A 22,412-nucleotide genomic window follows, 5' to 3' on the forward strand; every position below is an offset into this window, starting at 1 on the left:
CTTTTAACTTGCAGTTTTCTGTATCTTTCTCTGTGAAACCAGTGAATGGAAACTGATGTTACTGCCTTGGAAAATGCGAGACTCGTTCCAATAAATTTGGGACAAGTCCTTTGCAGATAAGGAACATGTGTGGTAGTAGTTGCCCAAATAGGCTTGTCATTGGCTTACAAGCTTTATTTAAATGCTAAATGCCATGTATTCTTGTGGTTATGTTTTTATGCTGCTTTGCCTGATTAAACATTTAGCTGATAAACCCTGTCAAGACTCTTCAGAGCTACTGCAGTTAAGATTACATATTTACAGCCTCTGTATCTGTGGTCAGTTAGAAACAGGACAATTTAAAATCAAAGTAATCTGTGATGGTTTAAATTTTTGAAGTTGCTGACATTATTTTAACAACCTGAAGTTTTGTGTGTAACAGCATGAAATAACATTGTTTATGGTGATTCAGATTCAGAAACAAATTGCTTTATTCTTCCAAATTACTAGGGGGTGTAAATCTAGAAAGAGAGAATAAGGATTTACCGAAGTAAGGAAAAAGAACAGTCATTAAGGTTGTGTAGCAAATAGTGAGGCAAATGGTGAGTTTTGCCAGCATGGCAAAGACAGCAAAACTCCCTCTTCTCAGCTGCAGAGGATTTCTTGTTTAAACCTTTTTTTGATAACTCTTACATCACTATTATATGTGTATCTGGAATACTGCTTAAAAGTGATTCCTCTCCTAGAGGTGCTCAACAGGATAAAACGTGAGAAGGTGGTGTTATTAGTGCTGTAGCTTTTTATTTGTTTATTAATTGTAAGAACTCCAAGTGCTCTCACTCACTTAAGATAATGACTAAAAAGCCAGGGTACAGTTGCATTAATTTTCCTGTCTCAAATGTAGCATAATTACTTTAATGAACACATTAATTTACCCACTTTCCTCATGCTCTTCCTGCTTCACAGTCGTTGCTGTCACTGGAAACCCAGACAATGATGACCCTCAAGGTTTATAGCTCTCTTCTGAGCTCTCTCTGAGAATTAAATATCCAAGGACTGTGACTTGTCAGGCTCAGGTAGTGCACACTCATGTGTGTCTAGCAAATAAGCAACATCTCGCACCAACATGGCTTTATTATACCACCTGATGTAACATTGGTGCATTGCCACGGCAGTGAGCATGACAAGCAGGAGCAATAAGATACAGACCAAGTGCAACCATTTGTCTCTCAAAAGCATCTGAGGAAAAAAATGTTTCCTCTTTTGCATCTGTAGTTTGATTTTCTCTGTCTGTGTGCAGAGCACAGTCCTTTTGTCTCTCGTTCTTATTTTTTTAAGAGCAGATTTAGTTTTTGTGGAAAGGCAAAAATGCTCAGACTGAAATCTAATAACAAATGATAGAGTGTAGTATTTTTCTGCTCAATTTTAAGGAATCACTTTATAATCTCAGAACAGTGGATAACAACATCACTAATCCAATATGTTAACAGTAAATACATTTGATGACAGGAATTGCTACACTAATCTTATATCCCTCCACAGTATAGTTAAGAAATCCACAGGGGGTCTTACTAATCAGTTTTTGCAAAGTAAATCAAGTCATGTAATTCTCACTCCCTCTAAATGCCCAGCAACTGCAGGCAGAACCACGTACAGTGCTTTTTGTTCATCAGATTGTACCCTAATCTTCAGCCACACTTTCCTCTTCAATATGCAAGAAGGAGACTTTTGGAGAGAAATGTCTCCAAACACTCTGACAGAGATGTCTATTCAGTGAGCTGGCAGTTCACCTTGTTCACCTCGTGTGTTGTGTTGTGAAGGGATGGAGCAAGTCCATGTCCTGCACACACATGAAGAGCTGCCAATAAGAAATATAATCCAACCCCATTTGCTGCTATGTATTTGACACATATGGTTTAAGCCAGTTAGTTCAGACCACAGTTTGACCAGTGACATATTGCAATATGGCTTGTTCTAAAAAACTGTCAGAAGTAAAGCAGCTTTCTTGTTTTAAATTATAAACAGTGTTTTACATTAGGAAGAAATATTAACAACCATGGTTAAATATTTGAAGAGAAACAACTAATAAGAATTATGTGCATATTTTGTTCCCACAGTTCATGGGAAGTGAATTATTTTTCATGAAGCCCTGGTGTGCTCTGTTTACTTAGCTCACAGTTTCAGCCTTTAGGATTCAAAATCAGTGAAAGTCAGAATAAAAGTGAAGCTTTATTTGTGATTCAGTGTTTTCGGCTTAGATACAAACAAGTCACCTAAATAGATTTATACACTCTAGCTATATTTAGTATTTAGAATCTGTGTGCTAAAAAGATCCACATTTTATTTGGTGCCTTAATAAATTTACATAGGACTTGGGTATATTTCTTATTTAACAGAACTTCAATTGTAATTCTAACACAAAAGACTAGATAAATTAAAGAAAAAGAAAAAAAGAAGACTAATTCCAGATGAGAGTAGAAAGTGTGGGGATTCTAAATGCAATTAAAATTACCTACAGAAATATCTGAGCTGTTTTTTTGTCAGTCCAATCTTGAAACCTGATTTATTCTCTTTTAAATTGGAGGCCTCGCAAGCTGGAAGGCAGCTGGAAGCAGACTCTTGTTATGGTCTGATTTGGGTACCGGCAGGAGTGATGTAGTGTTTTATTGGGAAATAAGAGGAAAACACACTAATTATTGCACTTTGAAAATAATTATGGTGGATACTCCCATAAACATGTAGTTTTTCCAGCAGCAGCTAGTGCAGTACCTGCCTGCCAAGAGGTACACACCAGGCTTCTCACAGATATCAGTGCTGTTTCATTTTAGCTGTGCCTCCAAGTTATAATCTCTGTGGTATTCCTGATGTGCTAAGCAAATAACATATCCAAAACTGAGGGTACAGTTCTGGAAGGTAACTTAATGGAAAGGCCAATTATTAAGCGGAAATGGACATTAACAGTTTTCTGTCTAGCAGTCCTTTCTCCTCATTGTTCCAGTGAATACAGAATAGTACAATACCATTATGCCATATATAAAGCAGGATATCAGCCTGGTTTAGGCCACTGGAAATATTCAACTGCTAATTAAAAAAGTGAAGTTTAGTTACAAGATGTTTGCAAATAAAAACATCAATATAATGAAATAAAGACTTGATTTGCAGTGGAGCAGAGTTGATAAGATAAAACCTGGTCAACAGCAAGAATCTATTTTTTAATCAAGTAATATTTTGGGTCATTTGACAGGCTTTGTATACTATTTTTTTTTAAAGTCTAGTTTTGCCATATCATGGGAGCACTGGGCTTTTGTAGCTGATGTAGCTGAAAAGTCACTCAGAGAAAATGAAAAAAACCAAGTCAGGGTATCAGAGTTGTGAGCACTGAATTTACTATTGATTTCAGCAGGGGAGACCATTACAAAGGCAGAAAAAATTCCCATTTTAAATTTATCTGTCTGTTTTTCAGACCAGCTCATGATTCTATGATTAAAAACTTTCTATTTGAGCTAAGCTGCATTTCTCTTATGAGTTAATTAAAATAGATGAGAAGTCTACAGACAGCTTCTATGCAGTTTACTCAGTATATTTTCCAGCATTTATCTGTACAGAAGCAGAAAGCCAGTTGCTTTGGGGGTTGTATCTCTGAGGACAGGCACTTGTGTGTTCTTCTCTGTCAGATTGTTCCATGTATTTTCAGAACCCAAATGTCAAAGCTGCTGGGTGGGAAATTGGGGAATAGTAAAGGTTTGAGGTACCTTAAAATAAACATTTTCGAAGTCATTCATTGAGACTTTGAAGAGTATCTTTTCCTTTTTTGTCCACTGTGACAGCAATATTGTCTGCCTTAATTTCTTTGTCTCACACGGTTAAATCTTTTCCTTCCTCTTGCTTGCAAAATGTCAGAGTTGTTATTACAGACTTGCACAGTGGTGTAAATGAGGAAGGAACTGGTAACAGGAGCAGGGAGTTCAGCTGTAGAGCATCACCTGGAAATTCAGCCCAGTGTGCATGAAAACAGGCAACCCCAGAAAGCTTCCTGTCAGTGTGCATTGTACTGGAGCTACAGGAGGGAGCTGTACTTCTCAACGCAGGCAATTGATTTATTCTTCATTACCATACACTGTGTTGTAGGAGATGGGGTACTCAGCAGTGAGATATCCAATGACATTGTTTAAAAAGGGCAGGTAGACAGCTACTCTTTTATCTTGAAATGTGGAAAGCCCTGTCAGTGTTTAAGTAAATCACCACGGACCTGCTATCAGAAAATAGAGATGAGATCTTTGAGGTGCTTAGTTACCTACAGGCAGGCTCAGAATGGCTTTTCTCTCCACGGTGTGTCTGCTGCTATCACCCCTATTTGGCAAGAAAGCAGAGACATTCCCATTATTTAGGAGAAAGCACCAAGTAGCAGACTCATTAAGTTGCATTGGACTGTAACTTACTTGCTCAGAGCTGTGCTCAACATGCATAAATCTTAAAACAGAAAACATAAATGAGGCGTGATTCACTGAGATGTCCATTTCTCTAGTGTCCAGTTGGCTGTCACTTGCGGAGCAGTTGGCTGTGATTTAGGGCAGGATCTGGGCACAGGAACAGATCCCTCCACTACTGCAGTCAGCAGATTTATTTATGAATCTTAGAGTAAGAGGAGTGGTCTGGAAGGCTTTTTGAAAACAGGAGTATAATAAAAGCTTTCTGATCTTGTGTTTTACACCTTAAAAATTGTATTGGCTTCAGTTTGAACCTTTGCATGAAGAGCGAGTGTCTGAGGGAAAGCTTTAGGAAGTGTTGGGCTTTCAACTATCTGTTTCTCCTGAGGTTTTTCTTTAACATTTTTTTCTTTTGGGGAGGGAAGGCAGGGGAGGGAGTTACTTTAAACTTTGACAATGCTTCAGTAAGAACGTTGTGTCTTCCCTCCTGATGAATTAGCAATGCAAATTTTATCTTCCTGGATAGCAAACACAGGCACTGCCATAAAGTCTTGTCACAGGGAATAACAGAAGGAGACACTAGATGCATCGTATGAGCTGTTCATCTGGAGATGTCCATCATGGTCATGGCTCTTTAACGCTGAATGTTTTATTATTGCTCATGATGGAAGAAGGCTGAAATCCAGTGTTAGCTTTCCTGTAAGAGGGACCAATTAGTCACAAATGCTGCTAGGGCCCCAGTGCACACTGACCAAACCATAGTTCATGTATCTTCAATGTTTAAAATAGTTTTAGTCCTAGTTTAGTTAATGAAATAAGGTATTTCACCAGTCTTTTAAGTTATATGATTATTGTTGTGTAGCTGTAGTGGAGATGGTGGCTCTGGGTTGCTGTTGTCAGGTCACCTACCCTCTCCATCAGTTTCTCAGCTATGAAATCACTTGTTTTTCTTGAAGGACATTTTATGGTCTGATTAATTTTTTTGGCTGCAAATTATTGCATATAAAGCAGATATACTCCAACTTGGTGCCCCAGTGGCTATACGGTAATGGCTATTATGCATCCATTCAAAGCCCAAATGAGATGAACACCATTGTTCTCTCCATCTGCCTTTGAGAAAGAGTCAAATAAATAACGAGGCATATTCAGGAAGATTATCACATTATAGTCCACATTTACATTGTGTGTATTAATAATAGCAAGGAGACAGGCACTCACTCAGGGCAGGCACCATTCTGCGTGTGTTGAGCTCTTTTAACCCAGAGCAGCACTGCCATTGAAGGTACTATCTTCTCACTCTTTGGGCTGTGCCTCATGAGCTCACTGGCAAGAAAAGCTGCATGGTGCTTCTTGTTAAGATTTGTATTTCTTAGCTTCACCTAAAAGGGAATGCAAAATAAGGAGGAAAAGGAGGGAAGGCCTTGTGGAGGTTTTGCCTATTCTGATAGCTTTTGATTGCAGATTCTGATGCTGAGTTTGGAGTGACAGAGTCCAGCCTGGCTACATGGCTCCCCTGCATGTGCCCCCTGATCCACAGCCAAGTGTCTTTGCAATGTGTAGGGAAGCAAGTGTGTCCTCTCATAATTAGTTCAACAAATAAGACCTTTTCCCTGATCTCTTCCCTCTGTCGCCTGTTCTCCCATCTCATATTCCTGCAAAGCAGGAGCAGTTGCTGATTTTCAAACTATATCTGCCATTTGACTCAGCCTGCCTCTGCCATCTTCCAGCAGCACAAGTGTTTTTTAATAGTTGGAGACAAATAACAGGGGGTCTCAAAAACATGGTGGCATGGAATCATTTGCCACTGAGATGGTGCCTCCAGCCGGCAGTCTGCCTGCCTGTATTTGAAGGACACAGATGGACAGCACAGTGAATGTGCTAACTCTGAAGATGCTTCAAAGAGGTTTGTATAATAAAGTATTTGTCTTCTCTTAGAAATCAGAATATTTTTGTTTAGAAGCTAACTCTGCTTTGATGATGGTAGTTTTTTTCATATATATCATTTTTTCCTATGTATAAACATTTTATTTGGAAGGCTCCTGCAACATTCTTCATGCTGTCATGAGCACAAATAAACAACTCGGTTATAACCAGTTGGTAAAATTTAGGAAGTTATATTAGGGAAAATGCTTTTAGAAAAGAATTCCAAGTTTCAGATAGATGCTGGTGCTCCAGCCCAATTGGAGAATGATGCCCAAAACTTTACATTTTGACTCTGTTTTGAAATGCCTCTGTGCTTTCCCAAATACCACGCAGGTGTAGTTAAAATATTTGGTGTGCATTATAGAATTGTAGAATCATAGAATCGTTAGTGTTGGAAAGGACCTTAAGATCATCAAGTTCCAACCCCCCTGCCATGGGCAGGGACACCTCACACTAAACCATGCCACCCAAGGCTTTGTCCAACCTGGCCTTGAACACTGCCAGGGATGGAGCATTCACAACCTCCCTGGGCAACCCATTCCAGTGCCTCACCACCCTAACAGGAAAGAATTTCCTCCTGGGCTCTGATAGATACTAGAAGTAGCTCAGACCCAATTAATGTTGCAAACACTGTGATAGTGGTTGGTGTTTGTGGCAGAATTTATCGTTCCTGAAAAGATGCATATTCTATTGCTTTGTTTTTAAATCCATAAATTTTCACTAGTACTTTATAATGTGATGAATTTCACTATATAGATTGAGTAAACTGCGATCTGAGGGAGAAATTACACTTTGTTTTATTTGTTACACCCTCTCTTTTGCTACTGTTCTCCCTCAGGCTTTTATTCTAAATTCCTTTCCACTTTTGGACAAAGATTTGGGTTAAATAGCCAAGTTGCTGCCACTTGTGGAAACTTCCTCTGCTGAGGTGCGCACAGTTATTGCAATTGCCAAGATAAGTTCTCAGTTTTACTGAGGTGCTCATTTTTACAGTTCATGGTGTTCACAGCAGTATCATCCTCATCTGGAGGACTAACAACTCCTGAAGTATTTACAGTATGGGGACATATTTAATACTGGGTCATTCATCTGATAGTACTGTATAATTACATTTTTAGTCTCCAAATTGCTATAGTTCTTGGGTCTGTGGTTCACATAATATGATAAAATACCATCTTTATTCTGTGTATTTAATACAGAACATATGTTTGCTAGAAGATCTTGAACAGCATTCCAGCTATCTGTGCAACACATCTGTGGAGTGTGAGCATCCAGTCCCTTGTTTTGGTGGGAAAGAACCCTGTGTTGAACCTGTAGCAGCACTGGCCAGGTAGAGAGAGGGAAGTGTGAGGAGCATGTTGTCTGCCCTGCATCTGAGATGTACATCTTACACTTCTATTGGTTTGTGGTGGCTTTTCATCAGGGTATTAGCTAGTACTGATGGATCAACGTGATAGTACAGAATGCTTTTAATATGGATTCAGCCTTTCGAAGTATTTTGCTGTCTCACATTTCACACACATGTCATTGCCTAGCTAGCCTTCCACAAACCAAAAGGTTGTGTTAGCAAGTATGTCAGAGGCCATGCCTCTAATCTGTGTAAGCATACTGACAGAAATGTGCAGAGTGAACCTGGGGGTTCTTCTGTTTGTTAACTTTATACAAACCCAAGTATGGAAGGATTACTTACAGTTTTGTATCTCATTGCGTTGTGGAAAAAAACCTGTAGTTTAAACCTGGTTGCTTGGGTTTTTTTTTTTTGTGAATGCTGTTACTTAAGGCCTTTAGAAAAATTTGTAGTGTGTTTCTCTTTTCTGAGAAGTTCACTTTCTATAATCAAAGATGGATGATGCAGGTTGGGTTTTTTGTCCATTCTCATTTATTTCATTGTCTTTTTCTTGCTTTTTCACTTTTCCCTAGAAGAAAGCTGGTCTTTACAGTGATTCTTTGTCGCGTGCTTGTTATGATTTTGTCCTTCCAGATTTTGATTTTGAGCATTAAAGATCATTTCTCAAGATCAGTAAAACCTTTGCTATGTGAAGTGGATTCTTATTATTTTTATCTGCTGATTTTATTTTCCTGTTCAGCAGCCTACCTGTGAGATGATGGGACAAGGCAGGCAGATCTCAGCGAGAACAAAGCTTTTGGTGCTATTGAGTCTTTAACTGCTTTCGTCTATATGTCTAACACACAGATCTTTGTCTGTTTAAGTAAAAGTAATGATGCTTTATGATGTGTTTCATTCCCTCTATTTGAGGATTTACAAGTGATGTGACTCAGAAATATCTGAACTTTTTTCAAGAAGGAGCAGTGAAAGGAACTAGGTTGCTTTATTTCCTTTTCAGAACACAGCTAAAATGGCAGGCTTCTGGGCTTGGCAGTTTTACAGCAACCTGAGAAAATAAAAATAATCGTGCCATCACTATTTTATCTTACTTCTTTCAGATGTGCTTCCTTCAGAATTGCTTCTTTCTTTCATATTTGTGGAACTGTGCTCGGCAGAGTGGCAGCCTGTTCACAAGCTCTGCCAAGTTGAGGATTTGAAAGAAAGTAAACAACTCGGTTGGGAACATGGATAGCAAGTGTTGCATAGACTGTAAGAAGCAGAGATATGCTGCTGTATTATACAAGAGTTCACCTAATGGAAAAATGCTGTTTTCCCCTTAGAATCTGTCTTGCTAGCTACTGTAAAGTAAGCCAGTCGTGCCTGACAGCTCCCCTCTCCTCAGGCAACTTCTCTATGAAGTTTTTTACAGCATTTTTCCTGAATGAGAAAAACTGATTTTTGGCCCTTGGAACATAAGCCAATATTTATAAGGAATAAATCTTCATGCTAGAATTACCAAGAAAGAGCTGATAGGAGGAGCTGGAAAATACCTGGGAGAGCTGCAGATGGGCAGTTATTTAAGTCTTGTCCTATGTATGTGACAGTTGCCACTCATGTGTTCCTCAAATGTTAGTGTATTCGTTAGTGGTATTTATTCTATGGGCTACAAATCCATTAATGATACTTTACAAAAGAGTACTCAGACCCTGACAGATTCCAGTTTTTGCAAACAGGCATGATTTAACTCAGCTGGTTCTCAAGTCATGTGTGTATTGCTCCTATCCAACCTACAAAACAGCAGTGAGATGAAAGGCAGTTCCTCATTATCTTCCTAAAGAAGAAGTGGGACTTCACTTTCAAAAACCATCTTAAGAACATTGCTTAGTACAATTTTCCTGAAGCAGAAAGACTGATGCTAGAAGATTTTCCCCTGTTTCTGTGCTATTCCTCTGTGGGCTTCAACATCCTCTTTTGTATCTCCCCAACTGAGAAATAGCTGAAGCTCAGAATAGACCCCAGACTTAATACTGTATTTTTTAAGCCAGTCCCATGGCTTTCTGAAGCCCTGTGACATATGTATTAATTCAAGGGATTGCAGGTAACTCATACTGTATGTTCTGCTAAATTACTTCACACCTCATGGCAGCATATTTTAGTTCTTCAGGGATAAATTTTACCTATAGCTGTGCTTCACTGAAAGAGCATGGCAGAAGTTGCTCTCATTAACTCTTGTTCGTTGCTATCACTTTGCTTTAGAAGCCTAGGAATGTGACTGATGCTCTACATTTAAAATTGTGTACATCAGACTCAGCAGAATTATTGGAGGCGTCATTTAAATTGTCAGTATAATGGCTACCTTTTTGGATAGGAAAATTCCTATTCCACTTAAGCAGTGTCTTGAGAGATGATATTTTTAAATGAGATGAGCAACAGAATATTTTAAATGTTTTTTATAGGTACCAGAACACTTATACTGGTCCTTACTCAGTGATCTTCATTCTCCAGATAAACTAAGCTCCCTTAGAAGGCATGGGTGGCAGTCATGGTAGTAAGAGATGCAGAATGAAGAGGAGGTATAAAACAGCTGATGAGATGTTGTAAGCAGACACAAAGGGAACCTGTGCTGATATGTGAGAACATATGAAACAATGTATGTAGCAGAAGATGAAACAAATATAGCTGCAGAAAAGAAATGCTTCTGAATAAGATTGTTTAGCTATGATAGATACGTTGTCAACCTGCTGCAGCTAAAAGCTAAATACATGAGTTGGAGAGGAAAAAAAAATCCAATTGAACAAAATCAATCATTGGGGTGTAGGCTATTAAATGTTGACAAGTGGTAAAGGCTGGTTATACTGCTCTAAAACTTTGGGGGATAGCAAAGCACCTTTGAGTAAACTTGCACTCTTTAAATCAAAAATGAAAGTTCGTTGTTTTCTTTCATGGCATTATATGTCAGGGGCCAGTATTCTCAGAGACTGTTACACAGTGTGAAATTACTGGTTTACTCGGTTCTTTATATTTCTGACCTTGAGATCTTGATCAGTACAGTTTATCCACCTGCCAGAACTGCAGAGTTCAGAAAGAGTTTATATTCTGTAACAATAAAATTCTCAATCTTTTTACTTAAATAATGAGCAATACTGTTTATGCAAAGTAGAAATCAGGTAATGGATTCATTTCAATCTATAGGAAACACTGCACAGAAAGTCCACATGGCTCCTTCATTTTTTTTTTCTTCTGCAGCCAAGGAATTCACTATACAATTGCATCAAAATGCAAACTGAAGTCTTAAAGAGACAATATTTCAGGCTTTTTGGAATTGCTTTCTTAGAGTAATAAAGTTCCATTGATTTCTACTTCCCCAATATGTTTTAGACTACAAGGTTTAAATTGTTTAAATTTATAGGGAAATTAGGGAGAAAAGGCAGGGTGTGTCTCTAAGTGTGGAAATACAGGGCTTCTATTGCATATTTCTTTATGCATTGATCTGATTGTTATTTTGTGGTTCTGCCACCTTCAGGGCTGAGGACTAACGATCAGTACTCACTCAAAGAATGAAAGGGAGCTGGTAACCAAATTTAACTGTGACAGCCTGCTGTCCTCTTCGCTTATCAGTGCCTAAAAAATGCACTTCTTTTTATGCCAGTCAATAATAGAATAAGCTGAGGAGTAGTAAGTGATGAACAGTTGTCATAACTTTAATGTTTCACTTTCTAGATCTACAAGGAAGAAACAGTAAAACCAAGAGCAAAAGAAGAGACATGTCTACTCATACTGTTGGTGAATTTTTCAAAAAAGATGATTTCTTCTGCCTTGTAATCTGTGTTCACTTGCTGTTTTTCCTCTGAGATACATTGTTGGGGTATTATGATGCAGTCAATATCTAAGCTTTCAACACACACTCTTGGGGCTGGATTGTACTGAACAAAATAGCAGGTCTAGGACCCTGAAGGGCCACCACGTTTGGTCGCTTCTAAGCCTGTTCTGATCTTTTGGTCAGCTTTTATGAGGTTAGGGCAGGTGGGTGTTAAAATTATTTGCTTAAATCATTGTTTTAGTATTCTAAATGTTCCTTGGAGGGGATGCTTGCCTTAGGGTTAGTGACAGTTCCCTAACAAAAAGAAAAAATTGCTTCTAAATAAAAGCACACTGGAAACGATCAGTCTTCCATGGCTGCAGTCAGCTAGTGGAACAGACAGCAAAAAGTAATATTGCATGTTATCTGGCCTGTTGCAGACCTCTAGGCGTTACTACAGAGCAGTCAAGGCTTCTCTGTGCAGTGGAAGAAACTAAATGTATAACTGCTAATTAAGCCCAGACAAAATCAATGTTATGGTGTGTTTCCTATAGGTAACATCATATGGCTGTGGCTGACTTTAAGGGGAAACTAAGGCCAAATGAACAACACTGCTGCTGTACATGTGGTAGTTTTCCATAGAAACAAATAACAGGAAATACTGTTGTGACCTTAGCTGCTGCAAAGGGGTGTGAGGTAGCAGGAATTTCAAATCCTAGTTGTGATTTTGGGGATTTTCCAGATGTTGGTAAAGTTAGCAAGGATGCACAGAAATGTGGATATCTTTTGCCTTTGTCACCTGTGAGAGTGGCAACTGCCCATTTAATGTTACATTATCCTTACAGAAGACATATGAGAATGGAATAATGTGCATAGATACAAAATGGTTTTGTCTGAAGAGAGCTCTAAATGCTTCCACAGCAAATATGCTGATCCCTACCTGTTTTGGAGGTGGGTGACGAATTCCTTGGTGGCATAAGAAAGATCTAGTCAGGGCAATGACAAGTTGATTTTTTGACATGAAAAGATAATAGCATTGAGAATCATACACTGTAAAAACCTTATCTTCAGCATCTTGGTAAAACTGTAGTTAAAAAGGCGACTTCAAGGCATTGAGTGGGAAGAGTGTCCTGCTGGTAGTTGGCCCAAGAGAGCACCTTATGGCAGGATTATATCTGTGGGATAACCCGATATCCTTTCCTGAAGATGTTCGTGTGTGTTACGCAGAAATATTTGCAATCCCTGTGTGTCGAATGAAGCATAAGATAATTTACATGATTACTTAGAAATTCTTTGGTTTAGTACTTTCTTCTTTTTTTTTTTTAATTCTTTTTATGTTAGTTGATTTTGAAGAAATTTGGTTTTCTTGTGCTAATCCTTGTTGAAGAAACCCAGATGAACTTTTCGTTTTATAATGAGTTTCAGTATGCAAGAGACTAAAAAGATTCAAACATTCCTAAAAGGCAAAGACAACTGGAAGTCTGAAAATTCCTGAAGTTCCTCCAAAATCACTAGCCTACATTCTTTATTTAAAGAGAAGTGTGAAAATTTAAGGGCTTGTTTTAAAGGTAAAATCTTTACTTTAAAATAGATCCTTGATGTCATGCGTGAGATAAATCATAGCAGTGGTTGTTTTGACACTCTGGAGTGTAGTTATGTTATGCACTGGTTTCCCCAGAGATCTTAAAATTTAACAAGCAGAGGCCAGTGTGAGTAATGAAATGAGGCAGCAGTATAGTCATTTCAATTATACTTTTATTACACAGCCATTCTTCGTAGAGCACTTCATACTTTTTGCAATGCTTACTAGAGTATGAAGTGCTTTGTGTGAAGGAAGGGTGGCTCTGATTTTACGACTAAGTGGACAGCATGATTTCAACTTGCTTTGACTGCAGTGCTGGGTTGTAGCAGCATGAGTAACACTGGAGAGCACAGGGAAGAATGAATGCGCTGCTTATCTCTAATGGCTGAAACCCTCCTCAGAGAATGATAGGATTTGATAATTCAGTAATTTTGTTAGGAACGGAGGTACTTGCAAATGCTTTATGCTTCTCTGGTTTGTTTTGAAGATGATTTACTCTTTCAAATCTATGGTTAACAGTGGCTACCTCCCTCTCCCAGCCCCAACAGACCAGTACAGCAGCTTTAATATGAACCATGTTCCTTATTGTCTTTTTTTTTCACTGCTTATCTCAGTTATTTGCTTGTACTATATGAATTATTCTTGAATATTTATTTCTAATATAGGCTATCATCTAGAAAGGCTATTCAATATTTTGAAGTCTTAATAGTGTAATGTACTTGAGATTATGAATATAAGCTCCCTTTTCGTGCAAGATGGCACTCTAAGCATGTTATACAATTACATGTATAAGTACACAGATAAAGATCAGAAAGTTTAAACCATCTTTCTCATTTATTACATTTTGAGGAGCAATTTGAAGTTATTATAAGGGATTATATTAAAATAACTTTACATTTAAGACTGCAATAACAATACAAGGTGCTGGAACTCCTCTGGGGTTACACAGGACATTAAACAGCTTTTGTTTCTATAGTGAATTTATCATGTGGCCTCTCCTTGCTTTAGGGTATGTATCTTTCTCTGTTATTTCATGTGCCCCTTAAACCTTCAGCATGGTCAAATGGCCTCAACTAAATGCACAGCCAATGCATGTGGCACCCAAAGAGAGAGGGGTCACTGGGCACGTTGAGGACAGTGTTTTAGTGGGGAGAAGGAATCACAGCTGCTTCTCTGGTAATCGAACTGCTGCACATATTCTGGTCAGGCTGCGGTTGATATTAAATTCCCATCAGAATATACTAACTTTTGTTCTCATAGAGTGTTATTAGATATCTCCCTCAATGTCTAAGGTAATTGTTAATTTAGACCACTTGTGTCTTTCTGAGATTAGGGAGAAGGGAATCTATTTTTTCTCCCTCTACAAGCAGACCTGTTAAATCCTTTAGCTGAATGGATAACGATTACAAGTCTCAACTGACAAGCTACAATTTTTTCAATTCCTGAAATGTCATTTATAATAACAGAAATGACTAGCACAGCTACAATATCTGTGTTGTGAGGGAACTGATTAGAATTTCAGCTGGTACCAAGAGGTATGCTTTTTGTATGCAGAGGGAGGCTGTTAGATGCTATTCATGTCCACAGCTACTCTGGCCAGCAACGAATATTCATACTCCTTTCTTACAAAAAAATGAATGTGATGGTATAAATGCAAACTGCCACCATTGATGGAATATTATTAAATTCTTCTGATTAGAAACAGATGTGCAACAATTCCGGTTACAGAAAGCATTGTCAGGCTGTAATGCTACAGTGCAAATGCGAGCATATGAGGAAAAGAGGGAAAACTGAATTTTAGGAAATGCAAAGGAAAAGGATTACTTTCTTGTATTTGCTATTTGTGCTCTGCAAAAAAGTGACCAAGGATGTCATATGTAGTGTTTGAGACAGAGCTGTATCTCTTTGCCAGTCTTGCAGCAGGGTTGTTTGGCTTCTTTATTTTTCTGTTCTTTTTAATCAGCACTTGTTAACAAAACTCTTAAATATGTTGGAATGAGTGTGGAGTTCATGGTGTCAGTTGAACAGTTCTGGTATAGGAGTGGCACTAAAATTCAGGAAGCTTGTGAACGCTATCACTAGATATAAGTAGGATGTGCTCAGATCCCATTGAAGTTCATATGGTGTTCCTGCTGTTGCACCTTTGGACCCCAGATGCAAGAGTCTGTTGGAGGAGCCCTGCAAGCCTGAGCGCTGATTAGGGAGTGACAGCTCATGTTCTGTTCTTTGTATCTGCGTAGACTTTAATACTATTGGAAAATCTTCTTTTCCCTTATAATATCTGTGATCTGAAGTTAGCTACTTATTATGCACCCTTCTTTTCTTTTTTTTTTTACTTTGCCTCTGAGCTTAAGAAAGAGCATTTTGTTGGATAAAATGAGGTGAATACCTTGATGCAAAGAAGTTCAACCAGAATTGCTCCTCAGCAATTTACCCAGCCATTCTGTTCAATTGTGGACACATGACATACTTCTCTGCTTCCTTTTACTTATTTTATCCTTCCCATGTAATAGACCACCCTAGTACAAAGGATGTTCTGTCTGACAATACGAATACATATTTTCCAGGAATAAATTAGGACATTTCCCAATGCTCCAGCACATCCGTGTTTAATATAGGCCAATAGATCAAAGACAACTACTGTAGCTTCCCTCCTGGGTCTGTTAAAGCCGGTATAAATGTGACCCTTTCTAAATAATACAGTACATATTATAAAGCCTCTGTTTCCCTAGAGTTAATATATTCCATAAGTTACTGAATTTGGGTTTCTTTTCAAGTACATTTTTCTACGATATGTCTAAATACATGCCTAGTTAGCTGCTACCTTATTTTACGAAAGCACCTATTTACCTACCTGCACCTACCATGCTGTGTTAGATCTGGACTATGAACCAGCAGCCACAAATAATTTATCCAACTAAGAACTTCTCATTTCATGTGTAGAGCCCTCAGATGGTTAATGATTCAGCCATTTACCAATTCGCTAAGGAATAGAGGAGTATATGGAGAATCATATTTTTACATCTGTGATTAACTCTGCAATGTAATTTCTACTTCTGAAGAGTAAAGTATATTTTTTGGTATCTGTAAACCAGCTCAACTATTCTTGTGAACAAAATCAGTGTGATTTCTCTCCACAAAAAAATAAGTAAAATTGCTATGTGTGTGTAGGAGAAATAAGGAGTGCTGTGTATGTTTATGAGACTGGAGTATGTACACAGCCTTTGAGAGAGCCTTGTGCGATACGTTTGCTCACACATGAAACACAGTACCTTTTCCAAAGTATGGAAATTTGTGAGCTGTAATAGCAAAGAAATTCTTTAAAATGCCGCATCATTAAGCTAAATATTAGCACAAAGAATGTCATCTCACCACTAGAAATGAGTTATCAGAACCTTAATGTAACTTTAAAATCTTCCCTAGCATTAGGCGATGCTTTGTTCCTTCATTGTGAAATTATTATTACACCAAAACTGGGGGGGGGGGGGGGGGTGGGGTGGGTGTAAATGTAAATCAGAATGAAAAGGAACAAAACTGAACTTCTTTTTTAGTAGTATTCCAGGTTTAGAAAGTCAAAACCTGTCTAGTATCCAGCATGTAGTTCTCAGATTAAGAAATGACAGAATGGCAACTTTGTAACTTGCAGTAGGGGAAATCTGGCACAGCTCTAGTCTTTTGCCATATTTGTAACCCACATTATACATGTTTCTGTTAGCTTCCAGATAGAAACTAGAGATACTAGTACCCAGTTTCATTATGAGATTTCATAGTAATGTTTACTGATTTTTAGGAAATGAATAGGGTAAAATGATTGATAATATTGCTTATTTCTGTAAATTTCTGTAATGTTTTTGTTTTCATGCCCATGTAACTGAGGAGCCGTGAGCTGTTTGCTGTCCATGTTGCTGGGTCACATCAGCTGCCAAGATTGATGTTCAGCCTTGAGCTCATGCATTAACTGGCCCAACTGTCTGATTGAATAGTGCACTAGAATTCCACTATGCTTTATTTCTTCTCTGTCACGCACTGTATTTATTTATTATCCTCGCTTACACAATTTAGTATACTTTGGCATATGCTCATATAAATTACATCAAAGATTAGTGAGGTCTTTCATTTTCCCCAGGAGACTGAAATTCAGCATTGTGAAAATTAACCAGCATCACTGTCCCCTCCTACCTCCTGATTTAAAACTCGCAGGATGCAAGTTGAGCAATATTTGCTTAAATTTGAACTGAAAAAAGCAGCTACAATCAGAGCTTCAGAGGTAGTCAAAAATGGGTCATCACAAAAATCATTCTTTGTGCTGGTAAATACAGTAAAGTGGTTGTGCACTTCGGATGTTAATACCGAGAGGGCATGTGTAGCAGACCAGTTGTTTCTGACTTACCTAGGCATGTTTTTATAAGTGATTTGTTATTTAATGAATTTTCAGGGAGCTGAGGGAAAGCATCAAGTTCAATATAAACAAATCATTTATTATATAAACAAATGCGATCTAAATTACAGTGATTTTTCACCTGATACAGATCAGTGCAAAGTAAATAGTCATTTACATTACACCATGTAACTGCAAGTGTTTGCAAATGGCTGGCAGTGTTGAAGAGCAGAGGCTGCATGGTGGGAAAGGGCAAAGTTCTGTCCCTTTCTCTGACCATTTTCTGCTTGAGGGTGCAGAGTGATCTGTGGCAGCAGAGGAAACCTGCCTTCCTCCTCATGCAGTCTCTCTTGGGAGGTAATGGCTCATGGGCTCTTAAATCTTAAAAGAGCATTTCATACCCAAGGAGATAAAGAGGCCGCAGTCTTTTCAGTTACATTCCATTTCCTTCCCCTGCACAGTTTTTTGATCTGTGGAAAACTAATTATTCTTTCTGTAAAATCTGATCAGTTGAGAAGGGAAGAGAAAAACTTGGATCTGACCTTTCCTGACTTTACTGCTACAGGGCTAAAGTGGTTCTAAATGTTTTTTTTTTTCAGATGTGTATTTTATAGACAAAATAATTATTCGCTTAATTCCTAACTGTTGGAACAGCGTTGGCCTCTTTGAGTTGTCTTTGGGAAACAATCAAGCTTGGAAAACGTGTCCCATAGCATCGCAGAGACACTAGTGGAGAGCAGTAAGAGAGGGAAGCGTTAGCAGCAGCTCTATCAACTAGTTGACAGTACTGTCTACGTACCTGATGTCCAGAGGATGCCCAATGGTGCAAGACTGCCTATGCAGAGACAGGCACACACAATGTATATGTGATCTCTGTATTGCATTATTTTAAAAGGAACATTCTTAAAACTTGGGAGAGAGCCCTGTTATTGGGGTTGATCATTCCCTTAACCGACAGGGGTGCTAAAAACTCTTTTTCTACCTTGGTGGCCAGCTGCTCTGTGTCTGTCTCTCAAGTGGTGAATAAGGTGGTAGTTGGTATCAGGCAGAAAATGATTCCTGCTAGCAAGATTGACCTTCACTTGAACCAGCAGTACAGTTAAGTTGTTGGTAATGATACACATTTGCTCCAGCCTGGTGCATTGGAGAATATTTTTCTGACCCATTTATTCTTCTCCCTTGTATCTGTAGCATATTTTCTTTTTCATGTGCTTTACCTCTAATGATTAATAGTAAACCTAGTGATAAATGTGAACCAAAGGCTGGCAATTATAATTTCATTAATCACCTAATAATTGGGGTCCAGGGCTCAACTGTGACTTCAGGCTTCTACATCCTAAAGAATTAAAGAGAAATTTCTATTAATCACCATGTCCCAGCTGCTGACAAGGGCTGTTCTAACAATAGATCTAATCATTTCAAGATGTGCTACAATTAGCATGAGGATGATAAAGGAGCCCATCGTCTGAGCCAGCCTTCTGGTCCCGGGAGGTTGCAGGAAGGAGCCTTTCTATTACACCAGTGATTTACCTCTGAATGTGGTGCATTAAAGTCCTGCATCCCTGGAGATTGATAAATGTTTAAAGCTTTTAATAAACTTAACCTGACTTAGGGAATCTATTCAAAGCTGGATGGTTTGTTGCAGTCAGAACTCTCTGTGGTGGTTTGTGCTTTCCAGTTGCTGGGTGGTGCAATCCCCCAGCCAGAGAAGAAAGATGTTGAGATTAAGGAGATTGTCTGTTTATTAATTTGTGCATGAAAAAACATCTGGTTGCAATTCACTCATTGTGCCTCAGCTTCTTGTTAAGGTATGAGCAGATGTGTGCTAAATGGTAAATTAGGCAAGAGTGCCATGCCTGGTCTTGTGTAACCGAAGGGCAACTTTGAAACACCATTAACAGCCCCTCTGTCTGGCTATGCCAAAACCAGGGAAATGTGCCTTAAGCTGCTATTTCAGACCTCCAGCTGGTAGGAGCAGTTTTGTATACATTTTCTAGAGAAATTGCCTGAGTTCACTTTCTCTTATCTGCCATAAATACAGAAATAAATGAAGCCACCACCAATGTGTGAGCAACATTCTGAAAATAAATACTCCATGCATAGAGGGATAATGAATTTTCTCAAATCTACATGTGGAGATAAGGCACGGGTATCCATGTTTGAGATACTGACATGATGTAGCTAAGGCAACTGGAATAATAATTTCACATCAGAAGAAAGCTGGTGTAAATGGAATTCCAGGCAGTTGTATACATTTTCCAGAGGTTTATTTAAACTCTTCTCAGCAGAAGTGAAATTTATCAGAAACACAAAAACCTGCTGATGTTATCAATGCTTAATGTTTACAGTAAATCTCTGGAAAGGTTTTTGGTTTTGCATTGAAGATTATAAGTAATCTTCTAAAAACAAGCAGAGACTTTTAAAGGTTTCCATATTAAACCTTCAAAGCCAAGAATTGTGCATGATTTTAGAAGTGATGCTGTGTTGTATTCATAGGATATTGCTTAGCCCTTTGGGGTGTCAGGGTATAAAAGCACATGTAGAAAAACTCAGCTAAGACCTGTTCTGAAACAAGATTGTTGAACTAAATGTGCTAAAGCTATGGAGACAATTAAAATCAAATGAATTTTGAATGTTGATCTGATGTTTGAAGCAGGCTAATCATACATGGGATAAATGATCTTGTAGAACAATGTCATTATTTTATATATACACAGAAAGTACTACCTGGACCATTATTTCATAATTTGAAGGAAGGACTAGAGCTTTGCTCCTTCTGTATCACACCTTCATTCAGAAGAGTGGGCAGCTTGCTTTTCCTGCATAGCCATCCTAAACAAGAGCATTGGGTCCTGTTGCATGGCGTCAGGCGGTTCCTAATGAATAGTAGAAGCAAATGGGAAAACTGCTTTGCAAAGCGTCTCTGAGCTGAATACACACTACTGAAAAGTTGAATTAAAATCTTCACCCAGTGATGAGGTGAATCGCATCTGATTGAGGTGAGTCTGAGTAGTTTCAAGTAATGATTTGAGGTGAAGCCAGCATGATCAAATATGTTGTTATAGAAATTCAGCTTTGTGAGTAATTTAATTGTAAATAATTCAGGCAGTGAATTTAGCTTCCTTTTCAATTCAGAGGCTGTTTGAAAGCGGGTTTTTGTTTCCTCCATGGTATTTGCTATTCTTACTGTTTTCTGTTTAACTCTGAAGCACTGAACTGTTTGCTTTGGTAGTTTGCTTCACCGCAATCAAATCTGAGCCATTCAGCTCAGTTGGTGTTGCTGTTTGTGCTGCTTGGCGAAGCGTGCATCTTAAAGAGAGGACTTGATACAGCTTCTGAAGCTTTAGGTGCTGAGGCTAAAGAAACAAACTGTATCTTTAGTAACTAGGTTCAGTGGAGCTGCAAGCAGCTATGCTTCTTTGTGAGGCTCAGTTAAATCCTGGTTCTCTTGGGTGGGTTTTAAGACTTTTGTCTTTTTCCTACATGTAAGCAGGTGCCTCGTCTGTAAATTATGCTTGTGCTGATGGGAGAATTTGGAGGCTCTTGCCTGTGAGAATTTGTGCACACAAATGTTGCTGCTTGCCAGCATGGAGGGGAACTGGTGTGAAGGATGGAGTCGTGACCTTCTGAATTCACATGAATTGCATTTTATGGCACATTCACACAAGTTTCATGGTATTTTTCAATGTTTCTGAGCGACACTCATTTTTCCATACAAACTGTTGAAATTAGAGGGGAAAATAGTACCTGGGTATTTTAACAGCAAATGGACTGAGCTTCCAAGGTTTAACATTCATGGATGAAGTTATATGACACTATTATTACAGGAAGAACAGGTGACTGCAGTCCTCTTTAATGCAGACATGTTATGATATTTAAGAATAGAAATAATTCAAAGATCATAAATTCAAAACTCAGTTGTGCTTACTCCACCCCCTTTCCTCCTTTCTTTAAGAAGAGACATTTTAGATCTTTCCACTATGTTACACTATGCTGTACAGGCAGTAGGGCAAGGATATTCTTATTTTCTTTCATAGTCACACAGACTATTGTATACGCTGTATAAAAAATAAAGCAGTACGGTATTACAGCTTCAAATAAGGGGACTGCAGACCAACATACTTAAGAATTACTCAGGAATGGAGTTTCTCGGTGAGCAGTGCTGTATATTGTGGTGAACATGTGTAAGTTTTTTATTGCTGTGAATTTGTGATTGGCCTTCTCAGGACAGCCAGTTTCTAGTACTCCTTGGGTCATGAAAGGCTTCTTGTTCTTTTTTCCGTGAGTGCTACAAATAATAAAATTCCCTTATTTGTCCCTTTCTTGTAAGGACTGAGAATAGCAGCAGCAGCCGCCGTGTTGTGGCAAGTATTGCCGTTTGGGATCCTGCTGGCAAATAAATATAGTGTAGCAAAAAGGTGTCATTACAGTGACTCATTTCACCTGGTTTGTGAAAGGCTCTGATTCATTAGTACCAAATATATGCCACAGAACATAACACTGCAGCCTGAAGTTTTATAGTATAGGAAAGACAAGAATAAAACAGATTTTAAGAAAAAGGAAGAGCCTCTATCAGCAGTTGAAGATATTAGATTTCACTTATCATTGATAAAATGAATACGCAATAAAGAGAAGTTATGTAAAATCACTATGCAGATGAATATTAGGAACAGCCAATGTTCATAAGCCTTTGCATAGGATCCTTTTTTATCCTTTGAGTGTTTTTTCACTGTATCTTCTAGTCATAGTAACCTTGCCTTAGAAAAAAGACATGCTGTGCAATTTTTGTGATAGATTTATGGTAAGCAACAGCCTTATAGGTTGTTCTCTATTTTTTTTTTAAGTTCTGCGAAAATATTTTACTTTAAAACCTGTGCCCTGAAAATAGTTTTGTATGCTTTAGCTTGATTCAGTAAACGCAATCCCAGACGCTGTGTGGCACAGTTTTTCTTCTAAGTGATGTGAGGAAGCTTTCTTCTCGTTTACATAAGTCCTTC

General features: G+C 38.4%; 1 protein-coding gene across 4 annotated transcripts in view; it reads left to right on the top strand.

Annotated features, from left to right (window-relative positions):
* PCDH11X (protocadherin 11 X-linked) overlaps positions 1 to 22,412 on the top strand; it is a 490,198-nt gene that overhangs the window by 235,954 nt on the left and 231,832 nt on the right. The gene's annotated exons all lie outside the window — the stretch shown is intronic.

The sequence above is a fragment of the Pezoporus wallicus genome, unplaced genomic scaffold, assembly GCF_028554395.1.
Source record: "Pezoporus wallicus isolate ANWC-B61680 ecotype Strahan unplaced genomic scaffold, APGP_CSIRO_Pwel_v1 scaffold_6445, whole genome shotgun sequence".
NCBI lineage: Eukaryota > Metazoa > Chordata > Aves > Psittaciformes > Psittacidae > Pezoporus > Pezoporus wallicus.